General features: G+C 36.9%; 1 non-coding gene across 1 annotated transcript; it reads right to left on the reverse strand.

The window, feature by feature from the left end:
* Nucleotides 1–1,901: 1,901 nt before the first annotated feature.
* LOC120616288 (small nucleolar RNA SNORD63) lies at nucleotides 1,902–1,971 on the reverse strand. Its single transcript, XR_005656572.1, has one exon. It is a non-coding gene; the product is annotated as a small nucleolar RNA SNORD63 (small nucleolar RNA).
* Between the last annotated feature and the right edge of the window lie 17,334 nt (nucleotides 1,972–19,305).

Below are 19,305 nucleotides of genomic sequence, written 5' to 3' on the forward strand. Positions count from 1 at the left end.
TCTGGTTATAAAAATAAAACACGAACACACCTTTATTTTTAAAAGATGCAGACCATATAAAAATTTACACAGTCGTTACTTTCTCCTTTCTAGACTTCAACTGTTTTCCCCAGATGTAACCTCAGCAAAATGCTTTTAGTGTCCTTTCTATGCATTGATCTGTATCTGCCTATAAACCTCTTTCTTTCCTCTTCCACCTCTCCCCCTTCTCTTTCCTCTCTTCCTTTCACGTAAATGCAAAAATAATGCAGGCATATTTTTAACTTGAATTTTTCATTTAGTGGCATATTTTATAGGTCTTTCTATGTCAACACATATCATTTTAAATGGCCGTGTTGATTCAATAGTTTTAACATATCATAATTTATTCAACCACCTATCTATGGATTCTAGATTACTAGAAGTAAATGATGACAATAATCATCCTATTTTCAAAGAATATCGTGAGAGTTGAATAAATTAATATATGTAAAACACTTATGAGAGTACCTGACATACAGTAAGCATTCGAAATCACATTCAACAATGCCAATCTTTTTATTTTTTCATATCCAATGGATGCAAATGATGACGTATTGCTTTTTAATGCACTATCCTTTATAATAATTATTTTGAATCTCTCTCCATATGTGTACCTTCCATTTTATTTTACAACAATTAACAAAATTAAAAATGTAATGAGCTTTTGTAATTACCACTAGCACAAGCATAAAAACATCATTACGTATATGCATTATTACTATTACAGCAAAGTTCGCATTCACCAGAGATAGATAAAAAACACAAATTTCCAATTTGATCGCTCAGCCTCCAAAGTGGTTGTGTGTGACTAAGCTGTCCTCTTCTATTTGGTTCACAGGACGTTCTCAATTATCAGGTAATGACTAAAAGTGGTCTCTGTAAAACAAATTCCATTTCAGAATTAATCTATTTTGTTAAGGCCAATTTGTATAATAAAGACACAATAGGAGAAATATTTTGGCTGAAGTAATTTTGTATTTGGATTCTCATTTCGATGATAATAAAATGTTTATATAAGAATATTTTGGCTTATGGATGGCCACTTTGTACCCAAGTACTCAGTCTGATTTTAGTCCCATCATTTGCTTTCATGGTTATGACTATTCAGGACCCAGGGGTTACCTGAAGTGACATCATTTTTCCTTCACATATTAGAGGACATATTGGCTGCCGCTAAATTGATATATCCTAAAATTAAAAAGCTAATATTCTATATCTACTATTGCATTCATGTGAAATTATTTTACTAGTTATTTTTAAAATCTTATTTTTCCAGTAATTTGCAATGAGCAATGATTTTCATACACTATGGCTTGATATTTAAGTTATTCAATCAATTTAGGTTTTGATTTAATACCAAAAAAAAAAAAAATAGCACAGTGTAACAAAGTGATCGTAGCGGGCTAATGAGAAAAGAGAGACAAATTTGGCCTAAGGATAATGCATTTGAGCTACAGGAAGTCCAAAGAGTTCCATGAAGAATTTTATAAAAAAAGTTTCACGTTAGTTTGAATAGTGAAAAGCAGTGAGAGAATAACTAGAAAAGCATTAGTTATGCCAAGCTCTTAGAAGTCCTGTGCCTTAGCATTTAGTACCATATTTGCATTGCATGAAGTCTGGCTTTATGGATACCACGTGTAATGGGATATTCCCAGTGAAGGATTTTTGAGATGATATTTTAACTCTTTAAAAAAAAATTCATGGAGTACATTGTGGTGTACGTTCTCAGATTGGTTCACCATGATATTGGATTAATATATAAAAGAAGCTCATTTAGTTTCAGTAAAACAATATCATTGAAAATATTAAACTAGTACCATTACTTTAAGTTTTATGGATGCATTATTGTGTTTATATATGACTTCCGTATTTTTTTTTTCTGTGCTGTCATTAGTTTTCCACACACCTACCTTTTCAGAATGTGTTGATGAGTAAAATGCATCACTGCACATGGCTTCCATATTTTTATCTATAAACTATAAACACTAGACATTTACTGCAGGCTTTATGTTTATATTCACTTAGGGAATATTATAATTAAAAATAACAAGTTAATACTAGCAAACAGCCAGCATTTTTATTTTTAAAGAGTACAATGGAATATTCTAATGTGTAATTCTTAATGTTAGGGATATCATTCCAGTGTCTTTTGTATTTTTGTAAAGTTACTTTGAGAATCACCATGAACTGGTTTATCTAGAGTCATACTGTATGATTCTTAGAGGAAGACCAAGGAAGTTAGAACAATATGAAAACAGATAGGCAATTATACACACACAAAAGACTACTAGGTTTTCAGCCAATCAACATATGATTGAAAAAGCGTAAGGCATTAAAGAACTTTGCATTTAGAAGTGTCATTCTAAGAGAATCAATAGTACGCTCATTTTTTAATTTTGCATTTAAATTATTTGGAGAAAAAGTTTTTCCCAACCTATTAGCTATTTTAAAAACCTTGTAATGGGCTTAAATATGTTGAATCAATCCAGATTGTGAAATAGGTCTTCATTTTTTGCAGCCAAAAAAAAAAAAAAAAAAAAAAAATGAGGCCAAAGGGTAAAGGACAGTATGGCGTAGGCTTTAAATGGAAAGAGAACAGAGACAAAGAGAAAATGATCTGGTATTATGTGCTCACATCAATGGCAGTAATTAAGACTTGCAGTATCATTAGATATGATAATAATAATTTCTAGCCTTTCATGGTATTTTACATGCTAAGCATACAGAAGCACATGATAACAGGACCCTTAATATTTCTCATTGTTCTTTTTTTCCTAAGGAAATAATGACATTCAATTGTCATGAATTGAGGAGATATACGACACAGTCTAGGATTCTTATCTCCAAAGGAGAAAAGATGGAGTGTTTTATGCCTTTTAACCATCTGCAAAATGAATGGTAGTAGTGAAATGCTAACAAGATATTGAAGTGAATATTTTTTAAGAATGCAGTATTTAAATTTATAAAAGTTAATTTGGCATTATATTAAACATCTAGTAAATATTCCTAATGGCCTAACAAATAAACAACGACATATTATATCACAGTATCAAACCCAGATATTCCAGGTTTCGATTGTGAGAAATCAGTCATTAATCAGTTTAAATTTTCTAACGCTGTGGTTAGTGTAGGAGAAAGCCCTCATAGACACTGTGGAAATGCAGTCTTCATGAGAAGAAGTGAGAAATGTCTTTAATAGTTAAATATTGCATTTATATCAACATGGTGGGGTCAGCCTTAATGGATAACTATTAATTATTCTCTCTTTTGGACAGTAAATTAAATTGAATATCTAATTTTTATTTTGTTTTCAAGACATGTTTGCAGAGAACATTATAATAATTAAATTAGAATTTTTTCTTGATTTTGAGCTGAGTCTTCAAATGTCCACATTGATCATAGTGAAAAGGCAATTGCAATTCTAAACCTGATTTTTACATTCAAGGGTTCATTATGGACAGATTCTTTACCAGAGTGCCATACAATTTAAAAACTTGTCAGACACCAGTTTTTGAGGCATCGCTTTAAAGAGAGTTTAATCACTAATTTCAAAGGACATGAAATGAGGGTGCAGGGTCTTGCACATTTCGCAGGATTCGAATATATTAAAATTTGAATATATAAAAGCTATAAAAGGCAATGCAGCTGATTTCATCTTAACAGATAGCTAGACTGCAACCTGCCTTCGCATTATTCAGGATGTATTTTTATTCAACCATCCAATGGTTTTGCATCCTGGCTAAACTTCTAATTCAGATAATCTCTGGAAGTTTAAACCAGAAAGCTAGCAGAGAGCTGCTAACAGAAGCAGAAGAGCTGCTCTATGTCATCTGGTTCTTATAATAATAATATAAACACTACTTTTAGCCACATTTCTAGGTTTCTCTACTTATATTGATAACTTGTAATCGAGTGCCATAAAGTCCCCCTTTTCCGGTTCCTAACTGAGCTGACAATTCAACTCTTCTTTCAAAAGAAAGCTTTAACTTCACAGAAGTTAGTCATAAACAGGTCCAGTTCATCCATTAGAGGTTTTTAAAGGAGGAATGTAATCCTAAAAGCAGCACATACACCTACTAAATAAGGAGATTGACTGAAAATATGAAACAAAACCCAGAAATAGAGTTACTTATGACTGATTTGGACTTCCAGACTTTACAAAATAAAATCCTTATTCTTCAAATGGCTTTTACTTCTCTCAACAAACATATTTCATGCCCACTTCTGATACCATGCATTTCAGCTAATTCTTGATATCAAGGGACTAAGCATATAACGTGCATATTATTCATGAATTAGAATGGATCAACATAGGAATGTCAATTAAACAAGATTTTAACAGAATGAAGGATAAAAATCACATGATTTGTGTCAATAGAGGCTAACAACGTATTTGAGAAAACATAACAAATATAATATTTAAGTATTCAATTTTAAATATTTTAAGCATTTGAAAACAAATTTTCTAGAATATCTATCTGAGTATGACCAATTTATAACAAACACTTCATTGTCAATTCTTGAGAACCTGAGAACTCTGAGGGCCAAGACTTCTGCCGTATCCTCAAATGTAAAATAGAAGTAATCATATCTACGTCATGGCGTTGTTATCACTCTCAAAAGAGACGCTCTGTGTACTTATTTAGCTTGGCATATATCAGGGCTTGAAATCCAGTGAATAATAATTACAGGATAAAAGTAATCATGACCATTTGCTCTTCGTAATCTCAGAGCTTCAAAGATTCTCAATAAATGTATGCATTTGAATGACAGAATTTAAATGCCATTGATATGTGCAATTAATCATAGTAATCTATTTACTATCAAAATCATAGTGGAGCTTTTGTATAACTTGGATACTTGAGCTCCTAACATTCTTTAAGGCTTTTGGTGACAGAGCTAAAGATTAATGACATTTTTCTCTGCTTTCCCACACTGGTGAGGTTTTTCCATTTTCAGTCACCTACCTCTTTAATAAACTTCAGATATAGGATTAAAATGGGTGCTAATGAAGAAGTAGATAGAGGTGGAGACAGCTTCATACCCCAAAAGTCAGGATTTCTATCTGAAGATATCTTCCATGGGAGTAAAATGGAAACCATTTAAGTATTTATTTTTATAACATCATTGTCCTTCCAAACTGGCAGCTTGTATTATTTGTAGTGCTTTCTACATAATGATAAATTCATATTTGAAAAAAAAAAAAGGAAAAAAATGAAAATATTTAGGAAGTACCAAAATATTTTAAATGTGTTTGTTTTCAACTCCATGTAATCTAGACTATGTTTGTGTAATGTTTCTTAACTGTGTATTTTTCTCCATTGCTGTTAGTGAGGATTCTCACCATTACTCAGGCTATATGAATTAACACACAATCATGGTGGGTTGATTTTTCTAAGGTTATTTATTACAAGATGGTGTGCTTGCAGTGTTGACTATTTAAATTGAAAAATATATATATATTTCCAACATGTGCAAGACAATTTAACATAAAAAAGAAAAGCCTTTAAAAAAATTACCACCAATTCAGACTCTAAGTGTATCGTGAAAAATATGTTAGACCAAATTTTTATTGGACATGAGTGCTGATAAACCTGCCTCTGTAGCTGGGATGTTAAAATTAGAAAAAATTGAAGCCAATTTGCCTTGATGGCTTTGAAGGGATAAATCTGATAAAAGCCTTTTAGCAAAGAAGGATATTCTTTGACAAAGAGCATTTAGCTTGCATGGTTCTATAATTACTGGTGGAAATTAGAAGGAAAGGAACAGAGCACACTGCTCAAACTTCATTCCGGGTCTGGCATTCTCAGACTCTCCTGGAAGAGGTGGCTTATGAAAACTTAGATTTACCCTGGTGAATCCGCTCTATAGCAACCGCACTCAAGCCTCGGGCACTCTGTCATAACTAAACTGCGGAAATGCCACTGTGATGCTAACTGTCATCACTGGAATATGGAGCAAAATGAACTGCAGCCGTTCGAGATGAGCTATAAGAAAAAGCAATTTATGCAAAAGAAGAGGCTTGCTATGCCTTAGTGTGTGATGCATCTTCTCACACGTGGTGGAGGCCAACTCTAGTCTCAGCTGAAGAAAATGAAATGAGCTTCCGAATGGGGTTTATCAGCCACATCCCTGCGCAGCACAGACCATGTCAACCTCAGAAACCAGCTGGCTAGGTCATTTTATACTTTACTTTGTTCTTTTGTTTTTGTTTTTGTTTTGTTTTGTTTTGTTTTGTTTTCAACCACAAAAGATATGCATTATTCCAAAGAAGAAGATAGGGAGAGGGGTTCTTGCCTATTATGCTGATAGGCTTTATAAACCTGAGAACAAATGTTGCCTAGCAAATCACTTAGACATTTACTGTAAAGATCCTCCTATTTATTTGCTGTATTTATGCCACTCTGTTTCTTCACTGTCTACACACACACACACACAATAGCAATAATTTCTAAGCTTAAAAGCATATGTTGAGAATGGTAGAGAAAGGTTATACCCAGGAGATCATAAGTTTTGCTAGCCTGGAAGTTCATGAAACTCTTGACATTGCTGAGAAGCAGCATGAGAATGGACTATAGCACGAAAGAGCGCTGGTCGTGAGTGACGGGCGTATCTATTATCAAATCGTTTAGAAAGCAGTGGTATGTTTGAGATTCTCTCTGTGACCTTTCCGTAGTCTGTGGGGTTCACCTGGATTCTTCTTAGAACTCAGCTGAGATTTAGCAACTTGGCCCACGTGCTCTGTCCTCTGATGAATGAAGCATGAAGTGGTGACAATACAAAAAATACTTAAAAACTCTATGAAAGGGAAAGTTTCTTCTACTATATGACCTCCAAAGAAACACATACAAACTTCTGGCTTCCTGTTAAAAATATTTTATTGGCTTCACAGTGATCTTTAAATAAACCCTAACCTCTTCCCTATGTTCTACAAAGCCAGATCCTTTCTCTGGTCGTCGGCCTCATCTTCTGTTGACCTTCCCTTTAGACGTTACCCTTCAGACTCAAGGCTCTTGTATGTGTCACCTCAGACTGGGGTAACTTAAACAACAGGGATTTGTTCTCTCACAGTTCTGGAGGGTAGCAATGTAAGGTCAAGGTGGCCAGCATTGTTGGGTTTTGGTCAGAGCCCTCTTCCCAGCTTGCAGACGGCTACCTTCTCAGCGTGTTCTCGTGTGGCAGAGAGAGGACAGGAAAGCCATAGTCCTGTAGGATTAAGGCCTCGCCCTTATGACCTCATTTAACCTTAATTACATCTTAAAGACTCTATCTCCAGATATAATTCCATTGGGTTAGGGCTTGAACATATGAATGTTAGGGGGAAAAATTCAGTCCAGGACATTCTGCCTCTGGCCCCCTCAAAATCCACGTCCGTATCCCATGCGAAATGCATTCGCTTCATCCCAACAGCCCCAAAAGTCTTAATTAATTCCAGCATCAACTATAAAATCTAAAGGTCAACGTCACATCTAAATATCATCTAAATCAGACATGGGTGAGACTGGAGGTTTGATACATCCTAAGGCAAAATTCTTCTCCAGCTGGGAACCTGGGAAACCAGATAGATGTGTGCTTACAGTGTACGGTGGTGAAACAGGCACAGTACAGGTGTTCGCACTAAAAGGGAGAGACTGGGAAGAAGACAGGAGGACAGGGCTCAAGCAAGCCCAACCTTAGCAAGACAAATTTCATTAACTCTTAAGGCTCGAGAATAATCCTCTTCGGTTCCAGGTTCTGTCATCCAGACCCGCTGGAGGAGCAGCCTTACCTTCATAGCTCTGCCGAATGGCTCCGCTGCTCTAGCTCTCTGCACCCACAGCCTCACTGCTGAGGCACTGGACAAAGTCACGCTGGCCTACGGGAAACCTGAGAGGTGGCCCCCACTCTTTGAAACAGAGGAGGGGGAAACGACCTTGCCTGCTGCGCCTGTGATGTGAGTGGAAGCTCTAGTGATCTCTGAACTGCCTTCCACATCATTTTTCACTTTCCTCGAAGAATAGCTCATGTTTATAGTCCGATAGTTCAATGGTCTGGTTCTGGGGAATCTAAGGAGTCCGATGGCCTTCCTTCGTTCCATCCCACTTTCTCTGTCCCCTCTAGTTCAAGCCTGCAGTATCTTTCCTGGTATAATCCCATCTCTATTCTTGGTTTCCGCTGAGATGTTTGATGAAATCAGTGAGTCGCACCCATGATCTCGGTCAAACGGTCGTTCCGCCAGACCCCTACTGTCCTCTTCAGGGTAATCTTTCTAATTTTTTGTGATGTGGGTAAACTGAGAATGTCCTAAGTCTTCAAGTTATAATTTTTTTTGCTTAACAATTAGTTCTTCAAATCTTCTCTCTTTTTGTATTTTACTCTAAGTGGTCAAGAGAAACGAAGCCAGGCCTTTAACACTTTGCTTAGAATTCTGCTCAGCTTGGTCTCTAATTCCATTGCTCGCAAGTTCCGCCTTCCACAAAACCAGATGAATTTAATCAAGTTCTTTGCCACTTTATAGCAAAGATCACTTTTCCTCCGGGTTCCAGTAACATGTTCCTCATTTCCCTGTAAGATCTCACCAGAATCACCTTAAACATCCATATATTTATCATGCTCTTCAAAATTCTTCCAGCCTCTACCCATTACCCAGTTCCAAAGCCACTTCCATGTGTTTAGGTATTTATTATAACAGTACTTCACTTCTTGGTATCAAAATCTATATTAGTCAGCTTGGGCTGGGATAACCAAATACAATACAGTAGGTGGCCTACACAACACACATTTATTTTCTCACCATTCCGCAGGCTGGAAGTCTGAGATCAGAGGGCTGGCATGGTCAGGATCCAGTGAGAGCCTTCTTCCTGCCTTGCATCCGGCCGCCTCCTTACTGTGTCCTAAGTGGCAGAGAGATCTCTGGTGTCTCTTCCTCATCTTCTAAGGCCATCCATTCTACTGGGTTAGAACCCCACCTTATGACCTCATTTAACCTTAATTACTTTCTAAAGATCCCATTTCACCCTTGGGAGTGAGTGAGAGCTTCAACGTGGATCTTGGGGGCACACACTTTAGTCCACAGTGGCCCTCTTTAGGTTCCCTGCTCTGGGGCCTTGATATTTACTCTTTCTCTGCCTGGAACACTATTTTCTCAGTACTGACTACTCATCATTCAGGTTTTAGGTGTTTCTTTCCTCTTCCGAGAATTTATCCTGGGCCTCTTCAGTTTAAGGGAGGCTTCCTGCTGCCCATTAGTCATTGCTATGAGCTCACTGTGTTTCCTTCAGAGCACTCATCATAATTGGGATTTGTTTCTGTTTTGCTTCATTTTTATTTTTCTCTTTCTCCTGCTATGAAGGCAGAACCTTTATTTCATTGGAATAGTGCTTGGCACAATAATGGGCTTCAAAAATATTTATCGAATTTATCAACCAATGATGACTAAAACTTGAGTACATGTTTCATTGCGATATATGTATATAATAACCTTATGTATAAATATCTGACCAGTATTCATCTATAATAAATCTGTATGTATCTATGCTATTGTCTAGATGTTTGTTTTCCCCCCAAATTTAATGTTGAAACCCTAGCATCCTATGTGATGGTGTTAGAATGTGGAGGTCTTGGGTGGTGATGAGGTTTTAAGGGTGGAGCCCTCATAAATGGGATTATGTCTCCTATAAAGAGACCCCACAGAGCCCCCTAACCTTCCACCATATGAGAAGTCTGTGACCTCAAAAAGGGCTCTTGCCTGACCTTGCTGGCACCCGGATCTTAGATGCCCACCCCCTAGAACTGTGAGATGAATTTCTCTTGTTTATAAGGTACCCAGTTTGTAGTACTTTGTCACAGTAGCCCAAATGGACTAAGGCAAACTGTCATATACACATGTTACAAAATCATGAGCTTATCTCAATACTTACTATTCTATTCCAGGACCTCAGAGCTCTTTCCAGCCTTCCTTCTCTCCAGATTTATAAGTGTCTTCTCTGCTAATGAGAATCTCGACTCCCTTTATCCTTAATACTTCTATTTATTTGCTCAGTGTAACCTATCTCTCCACAACACTGACTGTATTCACCCTATAACCTTGTCTACGGTGCAAAGTCAATGCTCTCCTCTCAAAGAATTCTCCCTCTGGTAAGAGAAGCAGGCAATAAACAAGGAGAAAAATATATATGCACGCAGACGCAGACACACACACATATATAGTTTCAGATAGTTACAAGTACAGAAAATGTGATAAAAAGTAGAAACATTGAGTGATTAGGGAAGCCCTTTCTGGGCAGATGACTTTGGCCTAACGGAACCTCAGTTTTGAGAAGGAGCCAGCCTCATACATAGTGGGGGTCCTGTCGGTGGGGAAATATTCTGAGAAAGGGGATGATTAACAAGAGATTGAGACAGAAGAGAGTTTGCTGGATGTATCAGTTACAAATGCTTCTTCTGCCAGTAACAGAAAACTATAGTATGTAGCTTAGTCAAACCTAGGTTGACTTTTTGACATAACGCAAAGTTCAGAGTAGACAGATTTTAGCAATGGTATTAAATGTCATTAGGTCTCTGTCTCTGGGATTCTCTTGAGCAGTGGGATGCTGGAGCAGCCTGGGAGAGCCAGTGGTTACATTTTCAGGAATTTGTGAGATGGTGGTTAAACAAGCGTCGTTAAAAATTAAATTTTATAAACATTTAAATTATTTTTAAATAAAATAAAAACAATTATTTTAAGAATAAATACTCAAACTCATCACCTCTTAATTATTTTACTACATTTCACTATTATCTAGGTACTTAAGATTATTTATATCTATTATAACTGTGGTAGAAATACCATGTAATGATGTGCTCATTGCCCATATCTTTTTAACATGACATTAAGTGACGTCACATTGTCAGCTTTAAACAGAACATGGTGGGGTATTTACACCGAGGAAATCAGCAAACGCTACATACAAGGGCTCCCACTCCCTCTTTCTGCATGAAAAAGAGGCTGCTAAACATTTTATAACACATGATTGCTCTTGACGTATTTTCTTCATGGTAGCAACATGTCTCCTGCAGATCCAGCTCTAACTTCCAAAAGGTCACTGAAAAGGTGAAGGGCTGGAGTGACGGTGGAAGGACTGGGGTGACGGTGGAAGGACAGAGAGATCATGGGGGGAATGGGATTCCTATTAATTAGAAAAGGAAAATCAAGTGTCACAGGCCACTGCCAGCTGGGTGGCATTAGGGAGGAGGGGGCTGGCAGTGCGGGTTGATGGAGTGTGGGGAATGAGGACATAGTGGCAAAATGATGCTGATGGAGAGGTACAACACATGTCACGAGGTGGTAGCTGGTGTTCTGTAACCTGCCTTGCCAGTTAATATACGACAGATCTTTTCATGTTATTAATTATTCTTCTACAACACGATTTCTAAAACTTCAGAGATTTCCATTATTGATTTTTTTTCTCTAAAGGAAATTCAGTTAATGACTTACAGTATCTTATTATTTAGAGTGCAGTGTTTACCTTTCATGGTCAACAACCTGGACTGTGTCTACTTGTGTTTTATAGGAAAAAGAGAGAGAGAAGAGATAATCTGGTTAAATGTAGAAATTGGAGGTATTGTCAGGGGGAAGAATTGCTATTTTCAGGTTTTATTATGGTGTTCACTTGGTGAAGTATAAGGAAGAAAATTAGGAAAGAAAAGACAATGTCAACACCGTTGCCTTAAACTTTCTGCATTAAAATAAGAGGAAAATAATGTTCATATATCGAGGGAAATAGGTTACAAGCTGAAGCATGCAAACCTCTCAGCACAATCAAATGTACTGTCAAAAACATTAATAGTATTCTACCTATTTTTGTTGAAATAGGGTTAGAGACTCTAGCTCTGGTAAAAATTTAGCAACAGAATGTCCAATTGAATTAGTTGAACTTCCCCAGGAAGGAGAATTCTAGTTATTGCTTTTCTATTTTTCCAAACTTATTGCTATGAAATTGCAACAGGCACTTACAGCCGGTGACAGCGTCGACTATGACACCGACGTCTTCCCACCCGGCCCCCCCACCCCACCCCCGCCAGCTACCAGTTCCCTGATGAACTTCCTGTGAGGAAGAAAGGTCTCTGGTTTCGCTACCATTGAAAGTCAGAGACTCCATCAATTTTAGAGCTTTTAGTTTCCAAAGAAGCATGAAAACAAAGAAAGGTTTTAACGTGGAAAATATGGGGACTTTTTGTTTCAGAGTACACTTTTTTTCCCCTTTCTATAAAGTTTCATTTAAGAATTGAGTGCTGTCAAACCCGCCAGGGAAGCAAAGATAGTTTCTAGCCTAAAAGAAGACTGATCTTAAATGCAAACCAGAGGGATTAATGGACCTCAAAAATCAAAACGAAGGGAGATGTTGCTAATCTCTTTCCATTAAAGAAAAATGAAATTTAAATTACCGCCCCCCACACCGCCCACCCCCCCTTGCCTCTTTTCAATGAGATGTCAAGGTAGGGCAGGTTCTTCATCTCAGACAAAAACCAAAAAACGTACACAGAAAAAGCTACTGGAGTCGAGATTTCTTCTGCTGTTGTTACTAAGGAACCTGAAATAAATACTCTATTTTAAAAAGAAATTTGACTGATGGTTCCTGTTTGCCTTTCAAATGATCGTTTCATTTTTATTTCCTATAGTTTAGCATTTTCATTCAGAAATCTACATTTCTGATCAGAAAGAGAAATAAGTTTCCCTTTGAACTTCTGACAAAAGAATGACAGAGTTCTCCTGTACACAATCATTCCAAATGCCAGAATTACAGATGATGTGTTAACCTGTGTTATGCTATTCTGTTCTTATGTTTTTTGATAAGTCAGGGATTCTAAGACTAATAAAAGTGTGAAAAGCATAGCTATTATTTCCTGAGAAAGCCTCGTTGTACTCCAGAGAACATGAAGAACCCCAGAACCTGATGCCTTTTTGAAAAGCATCCAGACATTTCTCTTAAAAGGAAAAGATTGGCTACATTTTGAATTCCTTACATGGCTTCTCCAAATAGTTTATTGGGTGCTTGTAATGTGTCCCTTATTCTTCTCAGCTCTTTATTAGTGTTGTCTTGTTTACTCTTCCCAGTAACCTCGTGAGATAGTAATATTATCTCCTTCTTGGAGATGAAGAAATGAAGGCTTGAAGAGACTTAGTTATGCTGTATAGCCACTAAGCAGTGGAATCATGAGCGAGCCCATTCCTTTCATCATTATCAGTAATTGTTTCCCAGCACAGACCACGTGGGCAAATGATAGTGAAAAGACAGGTGTGCTATAACAAATATAATATACTTTATCCCTCACTTTCTGAGACCTCTGTTCATAAGTTGGTGTGGGGAGGCAGAGGTGGGGGAAGGTGGGGCCAGGTATCCATGGATTTGTGTGTCTTATCAGTGGTAGTCTAGAAAATATGCAAATCTGATGGGGAAAGGAAACCTAGGAGGAAAACCAGGAAAAATAATGGACTGCATGAGTTCTAGTGGCCATGAGCATTTGAAAACCACCTAGAGGTAATTTTCAAAGTGCCCGTATCCCAGAGAGGCAGTGACTATGAGTAGGTATTATCTGTGAATGCTGGTATCTAAAAAGTTCAAAACCACTCACCACTCACTTTGCATTCCATAAATCCTAGAAATCTTTCTGTTTCAAACTGAGATGACTCCAGCTAGTTTGGATTTCCTCTCACTCTACCGGTTGTGTATTTTGAACTGGTTTCATCAGAGTAGAACATAAGCCATATTCTTGAGGAACTTTTCACGTTAAAGTATGTGCATGGAAGTAACTTCTTGAATTCTGAAGGAGACTCCAGACCAACCTTTTCCTATTAGGAAAATGAGCCATAACGGCAAGTTAGGGTGGGGTCACCTGAGGAAATGGACTTAGAACAAAGCAGGCGAACTGAAAGTTCTGACCAGATTTTAGAAATCATTGTCGTGAAAGTAGATGAGGGACTTGCTTGGGAAACATCCTCTGGCCACATGATCATCAGGCCTTTGAAAGCACATTCCACTCCAAAATACTGCCATGTTTAAAAAATATTTTTTTTGAATGGTCTAAGTTTTTAAATATTTAATCTACTTCTTACATTTATGTATGGCTTTCCTTACAGGAACTAACGTTTTTTTTTTTTACCAACATAAGCAGTAAAATGATAGATTACTTATATTTACATATTAGCTTTGGGAATGCTAAAAGTAAGAGGAGTTTAATGGGATGAACTCCACTGCTGGATGTGTTCTGGTGTCTTGTGTCACATGAAACTGGGAAGTAGAATAATAGCTATTTTATGAAATTGGTTATGAAGTATTTTTGAACATCAGGAAAAATAAAATAAACTTCAATGTCAACCAAAATATAAAAAGCAGTATTTTTTTAGTAATCTTTGTGGAAAGCTTATCATCTTTCAACTGTAAATACTGTACTTCTAGTAATTCTGCAACGTCATAGTTCTTCTACCTTTTGCAAAGTCTCCAAAAAATTCTTTAATGGTTGAATGCGTCTCATTGATTTACATGTAGTGACATTATAAAAATTTAACAGGGTAAATTTGAAATGGAGAAATACAAAGTATGCATAAAGTATTGTTTTATGCAAAAGTTGAAATTCTGCAAATCTGTCAATTAAAAAAGTTTTAAATTTATAATTTCAAAGTTTCCATTCTGAGTAAGTTGTAAACTGTGTTTATGCTTTTGCCACTGGCAGAAATGTTTTCAAACTTTTTTATGTGTATTAAGATGTCTTTGAATTTCTTTGCTAACTATTTGCTGTTTTTAAGGCAAAGCTATTATAATTTAAAAGCATTTTGAAAATATAGTATATAGCAAAGTCATAAAAGCAGTCATTAAATGATAGTGTTAGCCTAAGTGCTGACATTTTTCCTGAAAAAAATCAAAAACTTTAGAATATAAAAGACATGATGAAATACTATGATTGTGAATATATTAGAATTTATTACTATATTGTGCTTTAAAAGTTAAAAGCAAAAATATGCTATAATGGCTGCAGATTTGTGATCCTTTAAACAATCTCTCTGCCTTATTCTTTTGGGAAAATTTTCAGGATTAGTTAGTGAATTTAAGGGATCACTTAGATAAAATGCAGCTTAATTTATTTAAACCAGAGGCTGATACTGTAAAATGAAGAACACTGGGCATTCCTGTTAGGGTGTGCATAGCTCTACTCTAAGGAAAAATTCTAAAATATCATTAAAATTATATTTAACATGGTCTAAACCCTTTGCTTCACTGTGATGAGAGTAAAAGGTTAATCTCTTTCTGTGAAGGTAAATGGGTCAGCCATACTCGAATTATGTCAACCATAATTCATTCCAGGCTTGGGCCAGCACCTTTCTCCCCTGAAACACATGGCCGAATGGAAAAGGGTAGAGTTCTTTTAGAAAGAGAAGGGGGATGAGTGAACAACAAACAGTACCTGTTGCAAAACAGCAGGAGAAAGGGAAAATAAAAGTATAGGTGCTACTGGGGCTGTGGACAAATTGCCTTAACACCACCAAAACTTCCTCCCTCTCTCCTGCCCCACCTCCCACACACGTACATCGGAGCTTATGCTTGTTGTACATTTACAAAAGGTGATTTTTAAATATGGGTGCATGCATCTGTCATCGTTCTCAAATGTATTGAGGTGACCAAGTTTGAGATTTAAGGTTTAACAAGTGGTAAAAGAACTCTTGCCCTTTAAAGGTGTTATGACTCCTCCCAGCTCTGAGCATTTGTAGAAAGAGCTTATTTCATGTTTCGGTGTTAGAGTTACAAGGATCTCAACACCAAAAATTAACTATTGGGATTTCAAAAACTTCATTCCTAGTTTTCCTTAGACCAGATGTCAAGATAGAAAGTTTATATTTTAGGAGAATATCTGACTTTTCTTCGGCATTTATCTGTTCTGATAAGACCTCGCTGGATGCATTTCACTCCGATGCACTGTTAAAATTGTGTCGATTTTATGTTATGCTTTGCATCCCTGACTTGACTTTATAGGTGGGGTTTTCTCTGCAATGGTTGAACTACTCTTTGGAGTCATACAGGGTAAAATTCCTGACTCATGCTGTCCTGTGTGCTTGTGCCTCCATTAGAGACAATCACGCCGAGCCATAATTTCAACTAACATTGTTGGCCTGATGATGTGCAGGTTTACTTTCCTTCTTAACGGAACTGGGGGAGGGGGAAGAGAAGCAATTTTTGGTTTGATGAAGTGCTGAGCTGACACTTAGACCTGGGTTTCTAAAATGTCCTGAAGCTAAATTCAGGAGAAATGGAGTTGATTTTTGGTAGGTCCCTGCTGCCTTTTGAATGACACTATTGGTTTTGATCGGACTATTATATAACCTGTTATTATTAAGTTCTATAACCTTGGGCTATCTGTGATCGTGAACTTTCTCTTGATAACAGGTTCAGATGCTTTTTACTATTTTGGTTCTGGGACAGACTTAGGATAACACTATCCAAAAGGTTCTACTTTAGCAATTTGCACTAATTGCTTTGAATTGCAATTAAAACTTATTTGGACATGGGAGAGGCATGGATATTCCTAAAAGTCCAGTTAAGGCCATTTATTAATGGTGAATCTGTCATAGGATGCCAAGCTCAAACAAGAGGAAGATGAATACCTCCTCTCTTGGTAACATTTTCTTCACCTTCCTGTCCTATCATCTAGATTAATGTGTTGTTTTGGGAAAGGGCTGAAATTGGATAATACTCTGGAAGGCTGAGTTGAAGAGAAAGGGTTTCTTGGAACCGATATGTCTTCATAAAAAATGCTGACTTTTGAGACAGGCTGAGATGTTACATTGTCTGTTTTGTAGGTGGCTCATAGGCTGCCAGAAGACAATAAAATCCCCCAGGTTACTCCAATCCAGACTGATATTTGCTTTCATTTAAGTTGCCCTAGAATCATGACTACAGCGCCAATGGGAACAAAGGGGTCAAAATATGATATGGAAAACAGAGTCAAAATATGGGTCAAAATATGATATGGAAAAACGAGCTTAGCTACAAATTAAAGCAAGTAATGTAAATATTGAGCAGAAAATGTCTACGATCCGCCTTGCCTTGTTAGTGAAGGGCTTGGAATAGATAGGGAATGAGCTAGGTCTTAGCACATGTGATGGTGGCCTGACAAAGTTTGTTACAACTGAGTTATAGATTGGCAATGAACTAGCAAAGTGGGCAACATGCGGAATAATAGCAAGGTGTTCTGAATGAACTGTAGAGACTCAGTGGTAATAACAACAATCAAAGGAACGAAGAAGGCTAGTACCGGCCTGGACGGACCTCAGAGGGGAAACTGTGGCTTTCATCTTGTGCTGCAAGATTTCAATGAACAAATGGAATAAATGTTTTTGGCTGTGCCTACAAATCTGAGGAGGGTTGGTGGCAAAAACGACGTGATTGCTTCCTATCATTTTAGAAAGTGTGGGAAGTAAATACTGTTTCAACCAGAGTGAGACATTTGAGGGAAGAAGGAGAACCAACTAGAATTAGGACAATTGGATATAGGAAGAGATATGCTCACGACAAGAGTATCCTATAGAGAAATCTGGCCGCCTAGGACAGTTTACTGAGGATCCAGTAGTATTGGTACAACAATGTGTGTGTATACCAGTTGGTTGGGATGCCTTTAGCTACAAGTAATATAAAAGCCAATTTAAACTGACTTTTAAAATAAGAACATTTATCGCTGCACAATATTGGTAGCCCACTGTTAGTTTTTCTAAAAACTGGATGAATTAGTGACATAACTCAGTTTTACCTCTTAGATGTTCTTTAACCTCTGAGAGAGCAACAATGGAGACTTAGTTAATCTGGATTTATATCCATGCACAGCACAGCTCATAGGAAAAAAAAGTGTTCTTTCTTGAGATCAAGGCTTAGTGTCTACGAAGTCTCTAGAAAACGACCTTTTAGATCCCACTGGACACCATTGCGTCACATAAACACCGCAATAGGTGCATGATTAACCTGAAATCAATCAGACCTGCCCTAGAGGCGAACCCCCTGAGCACGCATGAGAGACAACAAACAGATGTATAGGAACTTGGAGCAGTTAGATTGTGCGGTGATAACAAACAGCTCTAAAACCTCAGGAGCTAAAAGCAACCAAAGTTTCTCACTTGCTGTCTCCGTCTCATTCTGGCGCCCTCCCTCTGGGAGTCAGGCTAAAGGAGCATCTCCTACCTGGAGGGGTGTAGAGCGAACTGCATTGGCTTATGTTATTTTTAAAAATAACGTCTACTCAGTCACAAACAACATGAAGTAAAATTCGTTCATTTAAAGTGTTAAATGCAGTGAGGTTAACGCGATGACCTCAGCGAAATTACCGCCATAACGAAGACACAACACACTTCTATGCAGAAACCCTCCTGACCCCTGGGAGTCTGTCTCTCCACTCCTTGTCCCAGGCAACAAATGGATCTGGTTTTGTTACTATAAATTAATTTGATTTTGCTAGAAGTTTATATAAGTGCAATTATGTAGAATGCATCTTTCATATCTGGCTATTTCAATTAGCACAATGATTTTGAGGTTCACCCATGTTGTTGCATGTCTCAGTTGCTTTTATGCTTAGTAGTACTCCATTGTGTTGATGCATCGTATTTTGACCTTTGAGAAATTTTCTGCTTATGAACACTGGCGTGCAAGTCTTTTTATTGGTTTATGCTTTCTTTTCTCTTGTGTAAATATTATAATTTTGTTTTAAACATTCATATGTACTTAACGGAAATTAAAAGGAAAATATAGCTTTATATTTACCCAGAGATTTATTTGTTCTGATATTTTAAATTTCTTCTTGTTGATTCAATTCTTCCTCTGGTATCATTTCTCTTTAGCCTAGAGAACCTCCTATGTACCTTTTTTTCTTTTTTTTTTTTTTTTCTTTTCTTTTTTTCTTTTTAGTGCAGTTTCATTAGTGATGAATCTTCTTAGTTTTATTTTACTTGAAAACATATTTATATTTGTCTTTGATTCATTAAGGAGATTTTTGATGGGAACAGAATTCAGGGTTTCAAATTTCTTTTGTCATCTCTTTACAGATATTATTCCATTGTTTTCTGGCTTTCATAGTTTCTGATGAAAAGTTTACATTATTTACATCATTGACCCCCTGTATATAATGTATTGATTTTCTCTAGCTGTTTTCAAGATTTTTTTTTTTAATTTTTGTTTTTCAGTAGTTTGTCTATAAAGAGTCTAGGTTTGGTTTTCTTTTTATGTGCATGATTGCTGTTCGGTCAACTTCTTCAACAAATAAATTTGTTTTTCACCAAAATATGAAGAC

This window comes from Pteropus medius, unplaced genomic scaffold (assembly GCF_902729225.1).
Source record: "Pteropus medius unplaced genomic scaffold, Ma_sr-lr_union100, whole genome shotgun sequence".
NCBI classification, from domain to species: domain Eukaryota; kingdom Metazoa; phylum Chordata; class Mammalia; order Chiroptera; family Pteropodidae; genus Pteropus; species Pteropus medius.